The sequence below is a fragment of the Falco cherrug genome, chromosome 2, assembly GCF_023634085.1.
Source record: "Falco cherrug isolate bFalChe1 chromosome 2, bFalChe1.pri, whole genome shotgun sequence".
Classification (NCBI taxonomy): domain Eukaryota; kingdom Metazoa; phylum Chordata; class Aves; order Falconiformes; family Falconidae; genus Falco; species Falco cherrug.
Genome location: NC_073698.1, coordinates 79,670,164 through 79,693,236, shown reverse-complemented (window position 1 = coordinate 79,693,236; position 23,073 = coordinate 79,670,164). Strand labels below are relative to the sequence as shown.

Here is a 23,073-nt window from a genome sequence, read left to right as displayed (position 1 = left end):
ATACAAATATAAATATTATATGCATTATAACATGCATTACCCTGAAAGTGTGCACAACATCAATATAAATATACAATATGACTCTCCCACCCCTCTGCCTATCCCCAGCACCACAATAGAATGTCAATGTAAATTACTGCAATTAGTGACAAAGTTAATTCCATGAATATGTGGATTATTGAATGCTTCCAGCTGCTTTTTTACTCCCCATGAAGTAACAGTCCCAAGCTTTGTGGATTTTGAAAAAAAATTAATTACCTGTAATGACTGCCTAATGTACCTGGTATGGCAGCACAATCCCTTTTTGTACTCCAGAGCTACACAAAAATGACCCTGTGCAACACAGGTGTGGGAACAAGGAGCTGGCAGCATTTGTGAATAGGGTACAGATAGCTTAAACAGTCTTGGCTTGCTACCATATCAAGCAGGATAGACAATTTTTTAGTGGTCTGCATAAGTTCATGAAGGACGATTTAGCTTAAGGAATGACTTTTAATTTGCCTGCGATGTTGCTCTGGTGCAATTCAAAACCATCAAGCTCCTTTCTAAGTTAATGTAACTGCAAAGCAAGGGCAGCTAGGCTTCAGCTCTTCATGCCTGTTCCAACGTTATTTATGAGGAAAAATTTTGCAAGTCAGATATTGAAACAGCAAGGGCTTAGCTGAAATGTAAATTACTCTTCTGGAGCCTGCCACAATTAATGGGAGGAGGATGGGACCCATATTCTTGTTTTGTTCAGTTTCAGGATTAAATATAATGGAAAGCTTTGTTTCCTTGTTATTGTCTTCCTCTGGAGACTCCGTTGGGAGATCAAGGACTAAGATTTGTCCCCTAATGTTATTTATTTGAGCCTTAGTTCTTTACAATGCTCTTTTCTTCTCTCACGTTCTTTAATTTGGTCTGATTTGCTCTCTCAAAGTGATATTAATTTAATAAATTCCTAGCCTACCCTCTGACTTTGAAGAACTTCTCCTCCACCAGCCTTATCTGTCCATAGCTTTCAAAATACACATGCAATAAATTAGCATCTTTGTCTAGCAAGGATATTCCCAGAAACAAAGGGATTTATTCTAAGCAAATTTAGCTGAAGATCCTTCTCTAAAACACCAATTCTTTCAAAAAAATTCTTCATGTATGAGCTCTCCAAAGGAAATAAGCCTGAGAAAGTGCAAATTAGACACAACACCTGAAACTTTTCTTCAGATTGTGAATTTGCATCTAGTTATGGCTACAGATCTTCTCTTGAATTCCTCAAGTATTTAAACATTGTTCTGCTTCTTGAAACATTGGTCATTTAGCAGAAATACTGAATGCCCTGTGCTCATTGTTACTGCTATGACTTTGAAAAGTCATACCAGTTTAGTGGTAATGCCATAGTCACTTCAGGGATCTCGATAACTTGCATGGCAGCACACTGCTGATAGTGAGGATCACAGCTTAGCAAGGCACTGGAGTGTTTAAGTACAGAAGAAAGGCCGTAAGTACATGTTTACCATCAAGCAGGTGCTGCTGAATTACAGTTTGAGGCCACACAGATGAGTCAGGAAAGCATTTCAAGTGTAGAATGCACAGGATAACAAGAGTACCTATGATCACTAGCAAATAAAACAATACTACAATCATTAAAAATATTAACAATTAGCAGAGCAAACTCCAAGTCCTCCAAGCCAGCCACTGGCATTGCCAAAGTCATTTGACTTCAATGCCTAAGGACTGTGAAACACACCCTTAAAGTCTGCACCTTTATAGCACCTGTTGTTTGAGATTTTCAGAACGTTTTCCTAGCATGATTTGGCTACATTTCATAAGGCACCTGCCCCAAGGGTTTCTCTAAGCTGTATTTCCCTGATTTTATTAACAGTGAAACTGAGTGGTTAGATATCTGGCTCAAAGTACTTACACAAAAGAGTTCCTGAAGCCTATGAATACCACCACTTAGAAGCTAGAAACCTGTCCGCTTTTGCCAAGGATAGCTTTCAAGTGAGTGCATGCAGCAGAGCAATTGGTACTACAAGAGGTGAAGAACTGGTATGTTGACATTTCAAACACTTGGAAAATTTTCTATTTCCTGGAAGAAAGCTTAAAAGCCAAATAAATTTAAGTGATTAAACAACATGAGGAGATATGTAACCTGTTTATTTACTTCTACAATAGGAATGCAAGTTGGAGAGAGCTGTAGGTAAAAATTCTTGCTATATGGTAGGTGAACAGAAACAGAGATGCTTTAGGAATAATACTATATTTCTATATTAAGAAAATCCCGTTTGTTTTTGAGAAAAAGGCCGCACCACTTCCTTATGATGTATGTGTCACAGTCATGGTGTGAAATCAGCCGTTCCACTGAACTTATTCAAATTTTGGACATTTCATTAAATGACTGGCAATACAGAAATGGTATTACAGTATGTACTAGAATCGGTCTTTCTCAAACATTTTATGTAAGATGAGGCTGGCATTCCTGTTAGTCCTGGTATGAACCTTGGCTCTACAGGCATCCTGTTGCACTAAGAGTGGACAGAGGAATTTTTTGCAGCACATTGCCTGACATACAAATTCAACTCAAGACCCCACAATTTCTATGTGATGTGATATGGGTAGAGACAAGCCCCTAGACTCCTATTATGAGGTTACAGTGGATGAATCCATAACAAAACTAGCAGTATGTGACCTCTGCCCCTGTACAGGAAGACTGATCACTGAAGCATCTAACATCAGTTTACTCTCAGCAAAGTCTTCCCAAAGGGTAGTGGTAAGGTGGGATTAAAATGAGAGCTCCTAGCTTTCAGAGAGCATTTAACCACTCCCGAATTATTTTTTTTTCTTCTCTTCATGAAGCAACTTTTCTGGGATTTATTTCTCCAACAAGGAATGTAGGGAAAATCCAGATATTTATGGCAGATTCCTCTAAGAGTCATCTTTCAAGCAAGGTTTCCTCGAGGATCTCTTTAAAATTTCAAAAGTTGTACTTGAGCCAGACAGTTCACTGGTTTGTGCATCCAGAGCCAGGGCATCACTGCAGGCCCTAGATGTTAGAAAATCACTGCCCTTTGGTCACTCAACAGAAACCCACTTGAGGATCTTCATGGTTGTGTCTATGCTAATCCTAATCTCTATATTCATACCGTCAAACTGGGTGATAGATTCTCTTGCCATGAAATCATTAAGCTGAACCAATAATCAACAATCATGGCACATTGCAGAAGAGGTCAGGATACTTCTGTGGCCTTCCTGTAGAAGCTCACAACCATCTATAAGTATAGCACATATGCTTAAACTTTTAGTTCACCTTAACCTGGTAGTGCACCATTTCAGTTTTGTGCACCGTTTCACTATATCAGCATGACTTAGTATTTGTTAGAAAGTTCTCACAATCGCCTTTCACTAAAGACTTTGAGATGCACTTCTCCTCTCCAGGCTGACTAAGGAGTGCTGTACCTATAGTATGAATGAATCATAAATGTTCCTTCAAGAAAGGAAGAAACTGTTACCTACTGATAAGTAGAGGACTTCAAGATGCATTGTCCATATACACATTTATTACTGATTCTCCACCGTCTCTCTGATCAACAGGTTTCTGCAGGCGAATGGAAACCACAGTGTATAAAATAGGTTGGGTGTGGAGGGTGGTGTACACCCCTTTGTGTGGAACATAAGGGGAGGTGGGTGCAAAAGCTACTGAAATGAAAGTCTTAGTGCTAAGATCTTTATGACATATGTGTCCTTACACCATACAAGTACATAGAAAATATATAAAAACACATGAAATATAAACAACAAAGAACACTAGCTGTCGATAAGTAACTTCCTTCTTTATGATGTGACACATATTACTGTATGGGAGACATATTACTGTATTACTCAAAAATAAACATAAATCTTTTTTAGATCAGCTATTGGGCATTTCATATGATACTTTATTTCTTTCACTGTCACTTTTTACGCTGAAATCTCTTTGGAGAAAGGACAGCTATGTCCTACAAAGTGTCAGCACCATTCCACAGCCAATCTGGCCTCCCTGCTCTACTGTAACACAAATTATAAAAATATTTGTTTAGCATTTCTATCAACCTCTTCTTCTAGTTACTGTTGAAGACACAAAAGGAACTGTGAGCTCAACCTTAAGAAGTGAAAACTGGCTGCACAAACCAGATGATTCTGAATTAATCTTGCAACAAGCTGCTGACATCTCTCTGTTCAGCTCTGCTAAACAGGATGGGGAAAATTACACTGGTGGGTGAGGTGAAAGGGAATAGGAGACAAGCCAAGGAAGGAGCCACTCCTTCATTGTATAATCCTCAGTGCTCACCTCACTTTGCAGTGCCAATGGTGAGGTGAAAACTGCCTTTTTAACCTCCACTTATCCTGTTAGTGACTCAAACGGCAGGTGAAAAAAAAATAACAGGGAAAGATTTACAGACAAATGTAAAAGAAAAGTACACATTCAGAGTATTTAAAGAAATACAATAATAGAAGTACTCTTGAAGTATAGTTCCTTTTAGGTTTCTTGGTTAACTGCAGGATTTGTTGGGTGAGTGAAAGCATTTTTATAAACCTGACTCCAGTTTTCAGTATAAGAACTGTCCAAATAAATGACACCACCCAAAAGTTAATGTCAAGTCTATAAAATTAACCTACAACAGTCAGAATCTGCATTCATTTAAGGAGAAAAAATGTAAGTGCCAGTTCTGATCTTATCAATTGCAGATCTGTGTTTGTTTTTTCTTCAGTACATTCTTTTCTCCTTGCTCCTGGAGCTGAGCTGTGTAAGCACCTCATGGCATAGCTTGACAACAGGATTGTTGAGGGCTTTTCCCATCGTCCATTACTATGGTGGCATGTTGTGGCTGACTGCACTTCGTTGGCACAAGGTACACATGAGGGAGAAAGGAGAGGGCCAGGACTACACTACCTGAGAGGAAGTTTGGTAAGAAACCGTGGCTCAGTCACAGCCCAACTCTTCCAAGCACAAAAGGGTAGATCTTGACTAGGGACAAAACATGCCCCACTGGAGTGTTCAGATGATGTGTGTTCTCTAGAAAGTGATAGACAGCAAGGCAAAGTCATGCTCTATCTCTTCCCTCCAAGCGTTACCAGAGACCAGTCACCAGGCTAAAAGGTATCACAGCACCATACAAGGACAACACCCTGAAGTTATACCCGAGTGCTAACATTTGTCTTTGCTCTAGTCACATTATAAGCACTTTGTTTTGTACTCAGATCTGCAGATAAGATGCACTTAAAAGCATCTTTTCTTTCTCCAAAGTGCTGTTTTGTAAAACTCCTCCTCATTGCTGCACAAGCAGGCAGGAAGCTGTGCTTTGAGTCACTGTCATAGCTGGTTGCAGGGGACAGGTAATCAGATCATTCCCAGGACCAGCAGATCTCTTGGTAAACAAGGCCAATCTCTAGGCTTAAGTAAGCAGCACAGCAGGCCCCTAAAAGGTCAGGCTGGCAAAGAGGCTCAGTGGGCCGAGCATTAAGGAAAGAGCTTTGCAACTCTCTGAACAGCAGTGTGCATGCTAGACATACTGCGGGCTGGGCTGACATACTCACACACAAACTTCAGCACTTGCCTCGGAAGTCTCAGACCTTACAGCCACCTCTTTAAGTGAGCAGAAACCTCCGTGGAGAAAATGAAGGAGTCACAACTGCACTGGACTATGCTAAGGGTTTGCATACACCTTTGCCAAATGCTCATCCCACGTCCAGCTTCAGTGTCCTGGACCAACTTTATTAATATTTTATCTCCCTGCCCTCCTGCATCATCACTCCTTCAGATGTAGGTTCTCTGGGAGAGGAGTTATCCGATATTCTCTGCCTAAACTGTGTCTCTACTTTCCATAATGTAATACTCCTTTGGGAGCAGTGGATTGCAGTGTGGTATTGTTACTGTCCTAGCTCATCCAGATAATTACATAAAGAGGGCAGGTAAAGGGGGAGTTTGTGCAATCCTAGATAAGCAGTCTTGAACTGCCAAGACTTAAAAACACAAATGTGAGGCCCCTCTTCAAAAAACAGCAAGGAAGGGGATCCAGAGAACTTCAGGCTGGTCAGCTCCACTTCAGTTTCTGGGAAGTTTATGGAGCAGATCCACCTGGAAATCTGTTATTCCAGACACATGAAGGAAAAGAAAGTGATTGGGAACAGCCAGCATGGATTTATTGATCACAAACTGTGCCTGACCAGCCTGAATGCCTTCTACAATGAAACATCTGGCTCTGCGGACAGGGAGAGTGAATGTCATTAACCTGGGCCTCAACAAGGCTTTTGACAATTTTTTCCACAGCATCCTTGGACCCTTGTGCCCAGCTGGGGGGGACATATGGATGGGATGGGTCAAGACAGGTAACTGTTTCCTCTAATTGGAAGTTGTGAGGCCACAGTGCAAGTCTTGTGTTCAGTTGTAGGACTCCCGAATACAAAAGCGATATTGTGATACCAAAGCAAGGCCAGCAAAGGGTTACCGAGACAGTTAAAAGGCTGTGCACATGACATTCCGGGGCTTGAGAGTGTCCCTGGTCAATAGGCATAAAAAAAAGTCCTCTCAACAGTCTGCCAATAGGTTAGTTCTGAGTATAACATATTTATACAAAGCCCAGGGTGCTTTCCCCACAACTCCGTAGACAGTGCTTTTGTTTGGGTGCTTCAGGCAGGGAAAGGGAGATGGAAACTCTGTCATGCTGTGCTGCTGGAAGACATTGGCCTGGTCTGTGCTTTGTTCTTGTACCGACAAACTATGTCAAGGTTGACTTTTTTAATCAAGAGAGATGTAGCTGCATAGCTTACAGTGCAAGTGTGGTTAGATGAACATGAAGGTGCCTGAAGCTGGAAAAGCTTCTGCCCTTTCCCATACAGCTCACTAATTCTAGTTTGAGTGCATCCTGGACAGGGGACTTTTGCTTTCACAACTCGAATACAAAGAAAGATGACAATACTAGTATACAGAAAAAAGGCATTTTTGTGTTTTGGGGAGCCTTAGTGGGTGTCTTCACTAAGACCATCAAAAGTTCTGGGAAATGGGTCATTGCTTTTCAGAAACAACTACGTGGCCTCTACTCTTTCCCAGATACTATTGTTCTCCAGCTGGATGTGTTTTTTTGGGATCCGCTCTCCCTTCCTTCTTCACTGTTCCCCCATGTTCACCTGTGACCAACGTCAGAGTGGAAGTATGCCTATTCACACAAAGAGCCTACGAGAAGAGATGTCAACAGCACAAAGATTAAGTGTGATCCAGCAAAAAAATTGTCTGTTTTTCTGGATCAGTCAGTGCATGCATGAATCAAACTTACAAATATGTACTCATATTTCTTTTTTGTTTGTTCAGAAACTGTCTATTTGATTTGGTGTGTTAAAACAGATAGCCTAATCCAACTGGCACTGCTTAGTCCATGATGATTTGTGTTCCTGTTTACATAAAAACTTATTCTTTAAAGGACAATTAGCTGTCTATGTCTATGGACAGGTTTCTGGTTTTGCTTGTTTTCTAAATAATAGCACTGGGAAGCAACTCTCTCCCAAACCCTGTTTGACTCACGTTACTTGAAATTATAGCTATTAATATTTCTGCCAATCCAGAAATAAGGGGGGAGAGGGGAGTTAGAGGTTCATTTTCTGACTGGAGAAGTGTATTTTCTTTCTTAGGCTGATCTTCTCTCTGCCAAGTTATTCATCCAAAGACATCTTCTCATAGGATCCCCAAAAGGACCCCCCCTTCTGCCATGAAGCCTGAGATTTTATTCTTTCTGGTTGGCTCCAAACTGCCTTAACATCCGAAAACTTTTTCCCCTTTCTTCAAGTAAGTAAAATCTTTGCTTCTCCAAGAGTCTCTCTGTGGATAAGAGGACAAAACCAGAAGAGGTCTGGTGAGATTTACCACCCAAACTGTGGTTTCTTTCCACCATGGGTGGGTTCATTTGGCTGTTGTAGTGAATTTACCTGTTACACTGTAGCCTTGCCAGACACTCAGTATTCTAGTTTTTCAAAGTATTTTCAGACAAGCTATTGTTCACTGAATGGCAAGAGGAGTCTGTCCACCCCAAGAGAAAGGAGGGGAAAGGGGAAAGGAGAGAACTTTGAATCACGAATGAAAAAGTAGTTTTCAATAGTGATGCAGTCAAATGGCACAAGACCTCAAAAAAGTAGAACTATTAATGCATTCCAGTTTTAATTGAGAAAGTTCCTGCTCACCTTCTAGCTGGTCAAAACTGGAAAAAAATGAACAGGTGTAGGACAGACCGAACGACACACCTAATCTTGATGTTGGCTCACTCATACCTCTCCTTGGCTTGTTCTTCTAACCTGGGGAAATTCCCTGTAACAATGTGAGTAGACAGTTAACAGCTTTGCTAGATGGTTATCAGCAAAGAAGTGAAACTATAAAATGAGCCATTTCATCATCTTTAAAGATCAGTGACAAATAAATGTTTTATTGCATATAAATATGGGAATGTGCAAATACATGCTCATCCACATATGTGAATGTAGTAGTTGGGAGAGCTAAAATATTGCACACCTGGATAAGGCCTCAAACCCTCTTTAGGTCATGGGATGCTTTCCAGAGAGGTCATGGTCAGATGAAAAGAAAATACATTCAACAGCACACCAGAGGCAAAGCTACATGAAGGAAGGGTCACACTACCCCTGCCCTCCAAAATCTGGGCCTTCACTTCTGCCAGAGGTCATACTGTGTGCTACAGAGTTCTGCGTTTTCTCTTTGATTTCAACCTGTCTGACCATGTAAGTGCTCAAATCATGCCACTGGCTGCAGCAGGAGAAGAGTTATTTGAGTGACTTAAAGATATAGAACAGGATCTGTATTACGGAAGCTATTTACATTTGAAGAAGTGTAGCAATTACTCAGTTTCCAGTTCTGTAAAGGAGTGCTATGGCCCTTGATCTGCATGGCATTGTATAGAATGTGTCATTTGCCGCAGGACAAAAATGTGAAAGCCATAACAGGCATTGTGAATTTATCAGATGAAAGTACACAGGAAACAGCAACAAACTGCTAACACCTAAATTATGATATCTGTTGCTATTTTAAAGGGAGAGGTTGAGAAAGTTGTAGAGGAATGACTGAAAAGCTTTTTACCTGCTCTCAGAACCACCAGCACAGATTTAAGAAGTAGCTACAGATCAGGCAGCTAGGGAAGAAGTTCTTTACATGTTTTGTGTGTGACCTCTGTATCACATACGGATTATCAATAATGAGTTTCTTGTGCATGGCTTCACAAGTCCCTTTGACAGCTAAAACTACACACTGAGAATTCACATATATCTGTGGTACAAACAGATAATATGTGGTTCATATTATTATATGACATATATTACGTGGTAATAAATGCACCCTGCCAAAGCATGCTGTCATTAAGCTTTAAAATCTGCCAGCAAATATAATACTTTAAGTAGTTTATATCAGAAATATTAAACATATTCACAACGGAAAAAACAATTTTTTGTTTACCTGACAATAATATGGTAACCTGTGGTATTCTTAGCATCTATACCTAGCACCTATTCAACAATACAGGAACAAGTATGTAGGGGCTATGCACTTCCTGGGATCTTAGTTAATGTAAAACTTGTGAGAACACTCACAGTTTCCCTGTCAGCAATCACCGAGCAAGCTTTAGAGGCAATTGATTCTGGTTTTGACAGTCGTCTTACATGTATTTTTAAGATTAATTAGCAAATTAGAGTGTGCCCCATTTTTCCAGGCCATACAAAAACAGAGATAATCCCTTTCTAATAAGTATACATGTATCTAGCAGACAGAGCTTTTAGTAGGTGTGCAGCTTTCTCACAAGTGCAAGAATTCTTTCATACTCAGCCTTGGTGATTGTTAGGTGTAATGCAAAAATTAACTCAGAAATAGGAAGATCAACTTCAACAAAGGTCTGCTTTGTTTAGTATTTAGTGTTATGATGTTTATATTAATTCATGTATCCACCATCCATATCCTATAGTCAGAAAATAAAATTAAAACATGCATTGATTGATATATTTGGGGCATGGTTTCAAACTACTTTGAACAGTTAGTTATATGTCTTCTTCTGTTTAGCAGATAAACAGGGATAATGTGCCAAATCACTAGAAAGTTCTCACTGCAGAATGAAATACTGTAGTGAGAATGAAACAATACTTTCATTTCAGATACTGAACAGCTTCCACCTTCTCCTGGGAAGGAAAATTAATCAGTGCAAAATCCATGGCAAAGAAATAATGTGACAAAAGCACTTTTTCCATGCATGACTCATCACTGGCTTACCATAGCATGTGTAGTAGACTGGTTTCCTCCTGGTTTTGTAATTATGAAATCTGAAAAATGAGGCAACTGTCTTCACAATGTTATAAAGTAGAGCAAGAATTAAACACAAGTGTAAGAGATAAACTTTAGGGCTTGTTTATACTCTGCTGATGTGAAAGGGAAATTTAAATGCTTTCCACACCAACCTTTCTCAGCTGAGGAGATTTATCTTGCTAATGCAAGGTTACTACTTTAACAGCCCCCCCAGTCTTTAACTACAACTTTGGGTCAATGCAGCCTCAGAGATGTTCCCTTGCTAACTTCTTTAAACATGCTTATTAGGATATGCTGCAAGTGGAGTTAGTCGCGGTGATTACAATCATCATCACTATCTCCTCCTCCTCATCTGGCCACTTTCTATCAAAAACAGCACACTCAGATTAGAGGTGCCTAGCGACAGTTAGAGACTCCACGGTCTGCATACTGAGTGGACAGAGGATCCTTATATCAAACACTAACATGGATAACCAAGCTGCAGAGAAGGGCAAGAGCTCATACCAGTTTCTTCATATCACTTGGCTGCGGGCTGTAGGCCTGCTCAGGATATCAGCTTCTTGCATTTTCCTCTGAAAAGACTGCAAAGGGCATTTAAGACCTGCCAGAAGTGGTATGGTGCAATTTATCCTGCCAGCAATGTGTATTTAGAAAATTTTAGGACTTGTGGCAATAATGCCAAAGAACTGGGCAATCGACATCTGCTGCTGCATCATAGTGAGCACTGGTGAAACCTGTCCCTGGAATGAAGTTGTTGTCAGAGTAATGTACATAAGATACAGAGTCCCATACTGTAAATTTCACGTTTTTGTGGGCATGACCTTGATAAGGCGCAGCATTCATGGTGACAGTTGAAAAAAGAAACCCTCAAGTCCAGGGGGAACCTCACAGACCACCAAGGCTGCCTCCACCCTGCCTGCAGTCTTAGGCCTCTCCGCATCCCTATCTCTCAGCAAGCTGGGCAATTCCTGCTACAAAACCCTTGCTACACTTTTCCTCCATTGGCCCTGCCTCCTGCAAGGGGGGAGGTCCCCAAAAACATCTCCCAGGTCCTCAGAGGGGAGGCAAAAAAGAGCTTTTCATGTCCATCCTGTCCTGGGCCAACAGCCCCCCAACCCCTCATACTTCAGGCCTCCACAGGCACTTCCCATCCACCTCCCCACCACGGCAAGCAGTGAGCAGACACCCTCCAAGCAAGCTGGAGAGCCACCTGGCCAGCCTCGGCGTCCCCAGCAGCTCACTGACCCTCTCTGCCCGCCTTGGGTGCTACCCCACTGCTGGCACCAGCACACAGCAAAGCGATGACAGGACTGGGTGAAAAAAGCAAAGCCAGCACTGCTGGCAGGAGGAAAAACAAGGTCCATGTAGGAAGGCAGAAGAAGGGTTGCCCTCTCCCTTCAGCAGGAGGAGCCGCTTACCGCCAGCTGAGCGCAGGCAGGGGTCAGGGACTGAACCCTCAACCAGGGGATCTCCAAGAGGCTGGAACAGCCCCTGAGTCCTGGGCTAGGAAGGAGGCCACGGTCCCAGCCCCTGCAGCAGGCCCTATGGCTGGTCACTGCAGGAGCAGCCTGAGGACAGAGCTCAGGAGGCACACTGACCCCTACTGCTGTTCACAAGGGCCCCTTGTCAGGGTGAGGCGTCTCCAGCGCCATCTGAGGAAGACGGGCCACGCTGGGCTCAGGGCTGGACCCCAAGGCCATTGACAACCGCCAGGGCTCAGGGCAGGTCTGGAAGGCAAATGGGGGCTGAGGAGGCAGGAGGGCGGCTGTTTCACCGTGGGGGTTGGCTTCAGGGTGGGCAACAGGTTGAGGTGAGGCCACAGGCAGGGACACCAGCACAGTGTGAATCCTGTCAGTGCCGGTCCCTGGTTTTCCTCCAGACACAGCGGCGAGAGGAGCAGCAGCTCGGCTTGCCTGGCTAGGGAATGGCCCACATCAGGCAAGCTCCTGTCAGCCAGTCTCCTTGTCCTTCTGCTACATGCCTCATGACTGGCACCAAACCACTCAGCTCACCTGGCAAGGCGCTTCTCTGTAAAGCAAATCGGGGTTTTCTCTCTCTATTTTCACAGCAAGTTGTTGTTATCAGCTGCCAGAATCCTGGTCTATGCCCATTCAAATCCCTCTGTGTATCTTACATACAGAACAGTCACATACAACTGTACAGCTGTGAGGAGCTGCTTCTCACTGCGGTGAAGTCGTCTTGTAGCAAAGCAGAGGCCAAAGACACCACCATGTGTCCCCAGGAGAGAGCACAGAGAAAGGGGAAACAGGTACAAAACATTAACTCACCCAGTTGTGCTGAGAGTATTAGTCAAGGCTGCGTTTACAGGAAAAATGCAGTAAAACTTTCCATGAGATTTTACTTAGACATATTATTAATGTAAGGTTGGTTTTCAAGGACAACATGAAGAACTTCTTAAATACAGCAGCTATAATCACAGATTTCGTGTGTAAATAGATACATGCAAGTAACTAAACACGTGTCACTAAATGTGCAGAGCGTTGCTAAGTGATTCTGTCAGAAGCCAGTTAGTAGGATCCATCTTACTCCCTGAGGAAGCTCTAAAATAAAAGGCAGTTCTGTTTGTGTTTATATGGGGACTGGGGAAGAAAACAATATCCTAGCAAGTGTGCTTAGAGCACAGATACATTTGTTCAGCTGAAAGTCACTAACGTGTTGCTTAACAGGAAAAATAAGCCATACAATCCCAAAAAGAATTTAAGGGCCTGTTCTCTCCTTTATCAGATCTCCTGTTTCATCCACCATCTGCCAAATGCAGCAGGAACTCCAGTAAGAAGCTGACATGCAGATTTTCCTCAAATATCAGGAACTTGCACAAAGGCAGGTTGTATTTTTACTCAGCATCTCACTTTCAAAAAGCCCAGGCACCAATACATTAAGTTCAACTGCATTTTTTACTCTTAATTTCAAATTTCATTTGCCTCCATAAAATAACTGATCAGATGCCTGCATAGGCCTGAATAAAGGCTTCTGTGAGACAATGTATGTCACATTTTGCTCTCAGTGACAACTGGCTGAGGCAGTCGCAGCAGTTAATGAATATGAATGCCACTGGTGCTTTGCTGGGGTTTGAAAGCAGTAAAAGAAAAGATGCACTGTACCCACACATGGTATAAATGTCAGTTGCTTGGATCAGCGGGAAGACAGTACTGTTTGTGGTTACAACAAAGGAAGGCAGTAAGTCAGTAGCATAGGCCATCTCAGGTGTTCCTTTCTCTCATGTGTATGGCTTTACTCCATTAAAATGCCAATATCAGTTTAAGAAACAAATTCTGGGGGAAGTGCTAGAAATAATAAACCTGGGAATTACTAAACATACCTTCCCAGGGAAGCCATGCAGCCTCCAAGGGTCTGTATAAGGGAGTACCAGAAGATGGATAGTATTTTATCTTCGGTAGTACTGTCTTAGAAGTCCAGGATATAGGACATCTAGGATACAGGACAAGGACCACAGCCTGGACATCGTGGCATACTGACTTTGGCTTTTATAGAAGTCAGGTGAAAGTTAGATGTCATTTCAGGGGGAAGACTAAAATTTACAAGGTGATGCTTCTCATACACCTGTAAGGCAACAGAGGTGCCTTCCTCCTTTTCAAAAATAAGATGTCACAGCTGTAGCCAAAAAAGTGAAAAGGAGGAGAACAAGTAGTCAAATAAATGCTGAGAAACACAGGAAATCGGCAGCAGTATCTAGTATCTCCTAAGAATAAGTCAGCTGATTTTTAAATAGACTTCAAAATGTAACCTCAAACAAACTATTAGCTGAAAATCTTTCTGGGACATAAAGAAAATGCCTCCAGAAGCCAACAGCATCTTGTTCAACTGTTACTCCTGACTTATGCCTTACTGACATAGTTAAGAGCTGTGGCTTTTGCTTTGGTCCTGTGCTCTGCAAAAGCTGTTCTGTAAAAATTACAGCTGGAGTCAGTAAACACCCCATTCCAATTCCATTTCAACCAAATTTTCACATTCTTTGCTGAGTAACTCAGTGGACAAACACTACATTCTTACTGAGCAGGTATAATACAGTGCACAACTAAGTGTGCTAGACTAAGCTTAAGAAAGCTATTCATATATAACACTCAGTAATTAGTATCTCAAAGTTGGCACTAGAACAAACACAAGACTGTTCTATCTTCATGTACTAGCAATGGCCATATTTGTTCAAAACATTGATGTGAAGCACTTCATCCTTTCAAATTGCCAGATGCCAAAGGCAACTAATAAATGGGAGCATTTTTTGTGGCTGGCATTTCATATCAAAGCTCTAGGCAGTACAAGAGGCAAAGCCAGGCATTTCCTGAGTGGATCTGAATAGTTTTAAGTATTACTGAACATAAGCCATGAAGAACCCACACTGTCAATAGTGTTATTAGCTGCCAGCACATTCCCAGGCATGTAGTGATATTGTTTGCTGGCAAGATTTTTACTAAATGAAAATTCTACCCAAATGCCTCTGTTAAAAAAAGCAGTCTTTGCTTGGAATTCAGTCACCTTCACGCTCCTGGAGTGAGCCAGGTTTCTTGGTGCTTTAGGATGGATTTGCATCAACCTGTTGAGAATACTACTTCCCCATAACCTACTGCACGATGCCTGATCCACTTCCAAATATCAGTGAAAATAGCTCCATAATGACACCATACTTGGTGTTCCCCAACATTTGTCAATGTTTAAATCAAGCTTTCCTATTTTTACCTTGGATTTTCCCAAAGGCTTCATCCAGGTGAGGAAGAAGTAAAATGTTCCATGTAGCAAGGTGCCAAATATGCACTGCACCATCAATAAACTGGGGCATATTTTCTCTTAGGTTTTTATCTTCCTTAGAATTATCTGTAGCAAAAGCAGACACAAAACAGTCAAATAAAAGCAACTGTCAAGAGATTGTGTTCTTCTCAGGATAAAAGAGATTTAAAGAGAATAGTGTGAGTGGACATTCTGGGATCCACTGAAGTACTACATCAGTGATTTATTACTGACACTTCCATACAGCATTTGAACTTCACTGTTTTGGTCCTTTACTGCTTTTTTCCTTGCCGTCTCCAAATGTTCTGACTTTTTCTCAGTTCCTCTTTTATGTTTGTGTTATGATTGTTTTTAGTGTACAAGTCTCCGTTAAGTCTCTGAAACTCTTCTTTCTGTAAATTTCAGAGGAAATAATCTGCTTTGGGAAAGAAAAGCAGAAGAGGCAGAGAGCATTTTCAGGGGAAATTGCTGCATGTGGAAAGGTGCTGCATTGGCAAGTCTTGTGTTACCCTCTGGCAGAGTGTCACACCCAGACATGTACCCAAGAGTGTCTTTAGCACAAGGTTGCAGCTGTCCACACAGCTAGAGGAAGGTGAGTTGAAGAAACAGGCAGAGATTCCTTGAAAACTCTAGGCTGAAGTACTGTCTACACTGGTCCTGCTAGGATCTGGAGATAGCAAGGACAGAAGAGAAATCTGCAAAACAATAGAGAGGGGTCTTGAAGAAAAATAGTACCTCTACAAAGAGGTTACTATTCAGTTCCAGGTTTGCCACAAGCCATGCAGGACAGATCCTCAGGCAGCACAAAAGTTAAGGAGCAAATCAAAGAAGCCATTAGGTGGCTCTGTGCTCTAGGCTTTCTACAAGATTATAGCAAACATCATGTTTTTAAATCAATTGCAGTCAAACATTTCAAGTTCCTTTAACTTGTTTCCTTCCGCAGCCTACAAACTTTCCAAACAGGCATTAAAAAGTCAGCTCTTCTGTATTTTAACGGCCAAGGAAATTTTCCAATTATCTCCGCTTTTTCTCAACCCTTCTGGGACCAGAGTTTGGCAGCATCATAATAGGAAAGGAATAATGATGAGTGTTTTGCATCAGGTATCAGCAGTGTTGTGTTCTCAGTGAACAATAGGGACATTAGGCACGCATATCACTGCTCTGAAGTGCTTCTTAGGAAACAGTGTAAGAGGTCAAAACTAAATCTTCATTTCTACATATTTTTCATCCATTGTCTCAAATAATTATCTAGAGCCAGTGCTTCATTAACAGAACAAAAGGTGGGCAACACCAGACTGGAAACAGGAGATGGTCGATGCTGCTCCTGTACAAGATTTCTCCTTGGTCTCAGAACTACTTGTTAGGTGAGATTGCCTGATCACTGATATGGGGAACTGACCACAGCAGTCTAAAATGAGCCCTCCAAAGCCATCAAAACTTGTCTGAGCAGCAGATGGGGTGAAATGGTAGAGACAGAGGGATCCTACTGCACCTCATATGTTTCCCCCTTCACAGGAAACACCTGTGAAATGCCTCAAAGAAATTAGGGTATATTCCTCTAAAAAGGTGACATGGTCAATAGCCCACCTTCTGTGCCTCTTTTCCAAAGCACACAGCATGGGTAACAAACAGGAGGATTTGGAAGCTGACATGGTGGAACAAATCACATGACTGGAGCACTGCAATCGATGGCTATAAAATGTTCATAAGGGACTGGCAAGGAAGGACGCATGAGGAGGTTGCCCTCTGTAAAAAAATTGATTGACTGCACAGAGCTACCTTTGAAAAACAGCAATGATCAGATCGAGAGTTTATGGGTAAAAATTACAGGCCAGGCCAACAAAGGAAACTTTGTAGCTGGTATTTACTACAGGCTGCTCATTCAAGGGAAATCTGTTGACAAAGCTTCATACTTGCAGGCTTTGGTCCTGCTGGGAGACTTCAACCACCCTGACATCTGCTGGAAAGGCAGCACAGAAAGATGTAAACAATCCAGGAGACTCTGGGAGTGCAAAAAGATAATTTCTTAATCCAGGTGGTAGGCAGCCCAACCAGAGAAGAAGCATTACTAGACCTGCTGCTGGCCAGCATGGATGAACTAAATATAGATGTCAATTCTGTCAGCAACCTGGGCTATAGTGATCATGCCCTGGTGGAACTCAGTCTTGAGGTATATGGGGTAGGTGAAGAGTAGTGTCAGGACACTGAATTGTAGGAGAGCAAACTTTCAGTTGTTTAAGGAATTAGTGGATGAGACCCCCTGGCCAACTGCCCTCAGGGATAAAGGAGCTGAACAGAGCTGGCTGCTCCTTAAGGACATATTTCCTAGAGCACAATACCTCTCAATTCCCATGTGAAAGAAATCAGGAAAGGAAGCCTGGAGACCAGTATGGCTGAGTAAGGACCTCCTCATCACACTAAAGTATAAGAAGGAAATGCACAGGTAGTGGAACCAGGGATGTGTATCCTAGAAATAATATAGGGATGCTGCTCAGATGTCTAAGGATGGGATCAAGAAAGCTAAGGCACAGCTGGAGCCAAATTTGGCAAGGGATGCAAAGAATAGTAACAAGGACTTCAGCAGGTCCATTGGTCAGAAAAGGAAGATTAAAGAAAATGTCATCCCCCCTCCCTGTCCACTGATAAATGAGACAGGAGAACTAGTGACAACCATCATGGAGAAAGTTGAGATACTCAAATATTTTGGCCCAATTTTTAATAGTAATCTCTCTTCCCATATCACTCAAGCCCCTGAAACCTCAAAGCAGGGACTGGGGGAATGAAGTCTCTCCCATTGAAAGTGAAGATCAGGTTTGAGACCACCTGAGGAACCTGAATATACGTAAGTCCCCGGGACACAACAAGATGCATTCCAGGGTCCTGAGGAAACTGGCTGATGTAGTTGCCAAGACACTCTTCATCATATTTGAAAAGTCATGGCAACCAGGTCGAAGTCCCTGGTGACTGAAGAAAGAAAAAAGAGGACCCTAGGAACTACCAAAAAGTCAGCCTCACTTCTGTGCCTAGTAAGATCATGGAACAGATCCTCCTGGAAGACATGTTAAAACATAGGGAAGACATTGAGGTAATTAGAGACAGCCAACATGGCTTCACTAAGGGCAAATCATGCCTGGCTGATCTAGTGCCCTTCTATGATGGAGTGACTGCATCAATGGACAAGGGAAGAGCTACAGATGTCATTTACCCAGACTTCTAGAAGGCCTTTGATACAGCCCTCCCCAATATTTTTGCAGTTAAATTGGTGAGATATGGGTTTGTCAGATGGACTGTTGGATAAGGAATTGGCTGGATGGCTGTGTCCAATGAGTTACAATCAATGTCTCAGTGTCTGAGTGGAAACCGGTAATGAGTGGTGTCTCTCAGGGGTCCATACTGGGACCCATACTATTTGTATTTTCATCAATGACATAGTGGGATTGAGGGCACTCTCAGCAAGTTTGCAGTGACACCAAGCTGAGTGGTGTTGCTAATTCAGTAGAGGGAAGAGGTGCCACCCAGAGGAACCTTGACAGGCTTGAGGAGTGGGCCCATGTGAACATCATGAAGTGCAACAAGACCAAGTGCAAGTTTCTACACCTGGGTCAAGACAATCCCCAGTATCAATACAGACTGGGGTATGAATGGATTGAGAGCAGCCCTGCAGAGAATGACTTGGGGATACTGGTGGATGAAAAATTGGATATGAGCTGGCAATGCACTTGCAGCCTAGAAAGCCAGTTGTATCCTGGGTTGCATAAAGAGAAATGTGGCCAGCAGGTCAAGGGAGATGATTCTCTCCCTCTACTCGATTGTCATGAAAACCTGTCTGCAGTGCTGCATTCAGGTCTGGCATCCCCAGTACAAGAAAGACATAGTCCTGTTAGAGCAGGTCCACAGGAAGGCCACAAAAATGGTCAGTGGGCTGGAACATCTCTCCTATGAAGAAATGGTGAGACAGAAGGGGTTGTTCAGCCTGAAGAACACTCCAGGGAGACTTTATTGTAGCCTTTCAATATAAAGAGGGCTTATAAGAAAGATGGAGACTTTTTATGAAGGTCTGTAGTGACAGGACAAGGTAAAATGTTTTTAAAGTGAAGGAGGATTGATTTATATTGAATATAAGAAAGAAATTTTTTATGATGAGGCTGGTGAACCGCTGGAACAGGTTGCCCAGAGAAGCTGTGGATACCTCATCATTGGAAGTGTTTAAGGTCAGGTTGGGTGGGGTCTTGAGCAACCTGATCTAGTGAAAGATTTCCCTGGCCATGGTAGGGAAGTTGGACTAAAAGACCTTTAAAGATCCTTTCCAACCCCCAAAATTGTGTGATTCTTTGATGCCTCAACCGAACAAACTTCTGTGTCTCAGCATGAAAAGGGACACAAAGGGAGACAGCGCTGAGAAAATAGTGACTGCTAGCCACCGAAACATAGCACAGAAAAAAATGACAAAAAAAAAAAATGGGTGGCAGCTGTGCAACACTTTTGCACAGGGATGAGAAAGGAAGCATTTGGAGCAAGTGCTAGTGCTCTTCCTTACTTTTCACACTTGGATCCAGACAAGTCCAGTAATGCCCCCAGGGTAAGCTTCCTTGAGGGTAATCTCTGAATACACTGCTTTTGGAGCAGCTGTCAGAACTGTACAAATCAAATGCCCAGGGAGGCTGGTGTGCCATGAGTTTCAGATTGGATCACCACATTGCTGCAATACTACTATTGGACTGGGAATGTTGAATATTCTTTTGGTTGTCCTTGCTTCAAAGCATGAAACTAAAAATTTATTTGCCCTTTGTAATGTTGAAGAAAGAGATTCTTAGTAAATGTAGGTACATAATTGTTGCTAAGTGCAGTCCATTGGTGTTTGGATAAGGTCATGTGTTTTGAGTGGTGTTTGAACATTATACTGATACTTTAACAGTTCTTCAGAAGCTGTCACATCCACACAATGCACATGTCAATACCTGTGACTAAATCATAAAAGGAAAATATAACAGGACAAAAGTCAACAATAAGTTATAAGAGTGCTTTTATTAAGACATCAGAACTCCAATAAACAGCCTCAGATAGTCACAATAGCAGTTTCTGCCAAGCATGCAAAGTATCAAATACAAGCTACTGTTTTACATTTCTTCCTGAAGACTAGTGCTCAGCCTTTGTAAATGGCATAGCTCCACTGAAACCAATAGGCAGATCTCTAGTCTGTCACTTTCAAGCAGTTCAGACTGTAAGTACTAAAAACTAGAAAAATATTTATAGTAAAATAACTTAACCTTTCACTGTGTGGAGAAGGCAAACACATTAGATATATTTGAGAGTAAATGGAGCAAAAGTTAAAAAACTCCTACATAATAAAAAGCTAGTGGTTATGTTCATCAGACTCTAAGATTGCAAAGATAATTTGTAGTTTCACTAATGAATTGCAACCAAATGGATCATTTTTATGTCAGGATCTGGCAACTGATATTTCAGCAAGCAAAAGACAAGGATTTTTACTCCTTAAAGATCCATTTGACTCAAAAGCAGAATGCAAATGATCATTCCAAAATTTATTGATGCATTTAAAAGGTGTATACATAACCTCTAAGATCGATCAGTATGACCTTTTGCAAAATGTAGAAGTCCTTTACCCAGTGATCTTATTACCTAGCAGAAATTGGACTAGGAGGTTAGAAAAAAAGCTTTCCAATGTTATTCTGTACAAAAAAAATTAGTACCTAAATGCTATGGATACTAAGAGCATTTGCAAGTTCTATTTTAATGACCAGTTTCCACTGAGTTATTTGTAATGGTGTCCATTGAGCTTAAAGAGGAGTTAACCTTATTCACTGTAAATTACTGAATTATAAGTGACCTAGATACAGCAGACTCTGTCACTGTGTAGGAGAAGTGCATGCAGCAATCAGAACCAAGGGGTGAGGGGACAAGTTACCACACTTCTTCACTCTCCATCTTCTCACACGTTTACTGAAGTGGAGGTTTGGGGCAGCAGAGTGAAGAGTGCCCTGGGAAAGAGTCCTGCAGGTGATGTTTACTGTATGGAAAATATTTTTGTTCTAGTTTATCCAGCTGAGCAGGCTGTTGTTGTATCCCATGGAGCATGTAAAATAAACCTTTGCTGCTGCACTAATGGTAGGGTCTTGCAGCCAGGCAAAATTCAGCTCAAATTTATAATATTATGTTGCAAATGGAATGCTCTCAGCTAGGTAGGCATCACGCTTTGTGGCTTGACTGCACAATCATTGTGGTCTAATTAAACAGAATACAGAGGTACCAATTGACTTATCTGGAAATCATGGGCTGCCAGTAGCAAAAATAGTTTATTTTTTCCTTTTTCTTTTTTTTGTTTTTTGACTGAGTCCTTGTAGATTAAAGAGTTTACAATCAAATCCCAAAACTCATGCTGAAGAACATTCTGAGTAGGTTAAGCCCCAGATTCACGGTGCCTTTTCTTTATATGGTGGCAAATCCAATACTTGTTCTTCTGCTTCTGTGTACCTAAGGCGTTGCACAATTAGGTCTTCAGTGTTACGGCAGACCAAAGTTTCAACCTCACCTTAAGTAAATAATTAATTACAAACTGAAAAGTAAATCTTTCTAAGGGTCTGCTGATTTACTTCCTGCAAGATTTATAGAAACATGCAACTTGTCAATAGTAATGACACAAATGATGCTACGATGGGCACAGAGCAACATGGTACAGGACAGCCAGATCCTGAAACTTGATTAGAGAACCATGAAGTCTTTCTTTATTCCTCTCTATTTAATCAATGGGAAAAAAATGCCAACATTCACTTCAACCAGGAGCTGTGGTCACAAATAGTTCTTAGGACACTAGGGATGAGCCCAATGATTGCAAAAAAAAAAGGGGGGGGGGGGGGATAGAAGCCTTTTATATGTGACATTAATGTGGAAGAGTGGAACAGTCGGTGTTGCAACTAGTCAAGGCCACCATTGTGAACAGTAATAAAAGCCAAATGCTGAGTGAAGACAAGCTTCAGTTCTCCATGTGATGAAATACGATCCAACTAGAAAAAATAAAAAAAGAACTAATCACAATTGATAAAGATGATTGGTTACCTTCCAAAGAAAGTAAATACATAGGAAAGAAGAGCTGAGTAGTTCTAGCATCTAAAAGGAGCCAATAGCTGAGGCTCCAACATGGCATATAAGCGTTATGAACCTGACAGTATCCCTTATGCTACAACCTCATTGCACAACTCCAGAATTCCCATTACCATCAAATATTGCAATCACTCATGACCACTGATAAGAGTGGCTTCTGTGAGAAGTTGCTAGAAGCTTCCCCTGTGTCCAATGGAGCCAATGGCAGCTGGCTCCAAGATGGACCCACTGCTGGCCAAGGCCAAACCCATAAGCAACAGTGGTAGCACCTCTCTGATAACATATCTAAGGGAGAAAAAAACCTGTGCAACAAAATTGCAGCTGAAGAGAGGTATGTGAAAGTAACAACTCCACAGACACCAAGATCAGTAAAGGAGCGGGAGGAGGTGTCCCATACACCAGAGCAGGGATTCCCCTGCAGCCCATGGGGAAGACCATGGTGAGGCAGGCTGTCCCCCTGAAGCCTATGAAGGTCCACGGTGGAGCAGATATCCATGCAGCCCATGGAGGACTCCATGCCAGAGCAGGTGGATGCCTGAAGGAAGCCACAACCCTGCGAGAAGCCGACGCTGGATCGGGCTTCTGGCAGGACCTGTGGACCTGTGGCTGAGGAGCCCATACTAGAGCAGGTTTGCTGGCAGGACTCATGACCCCACAGGGAACCCATGCCAGAGCAGTTCATGAAGAACTGTAGCCCATGGGAAGGACTCATGATGGAGAAGTTCATGGAGAACTGTCTCTTGTGGAAGGGACTTCATGCTGGAGCAGGGGAAGAGTGTGAGGAGTCCTCCCCCTGAGGAGGAAGGAGCAGCAGAGACAACGTGTGATGAACTGACCACAACCCCCATTCCCCAGCCCCCTGCGCTGCAGGGGGATAGGTAGAGAAATTG

General features: G+C 42.2%; 1 protein-coding gene across 1 annotated transcript in view; it reads right to left on the bottom strand.

Annotated features, from left to right (window-relative positions):
* Positions 1-20,070: 20,070 nt before the first annotated feature.
* Positions 20,071-23,073, bottom strand: part of UMODL1 (uromodulin like 1) — a 66,137-nt gene continuing 63,134 nt past the window's right edge. Inside the window, exon 23 of the mRNA XM_055702748.1 lies at positions 20,071-22,086. The gene's annotated coding sequence lies outside the window, so the exon portion shown is untranslated. The remainder of the gene's footprint in view (positions 22,087-23,073) is intronic.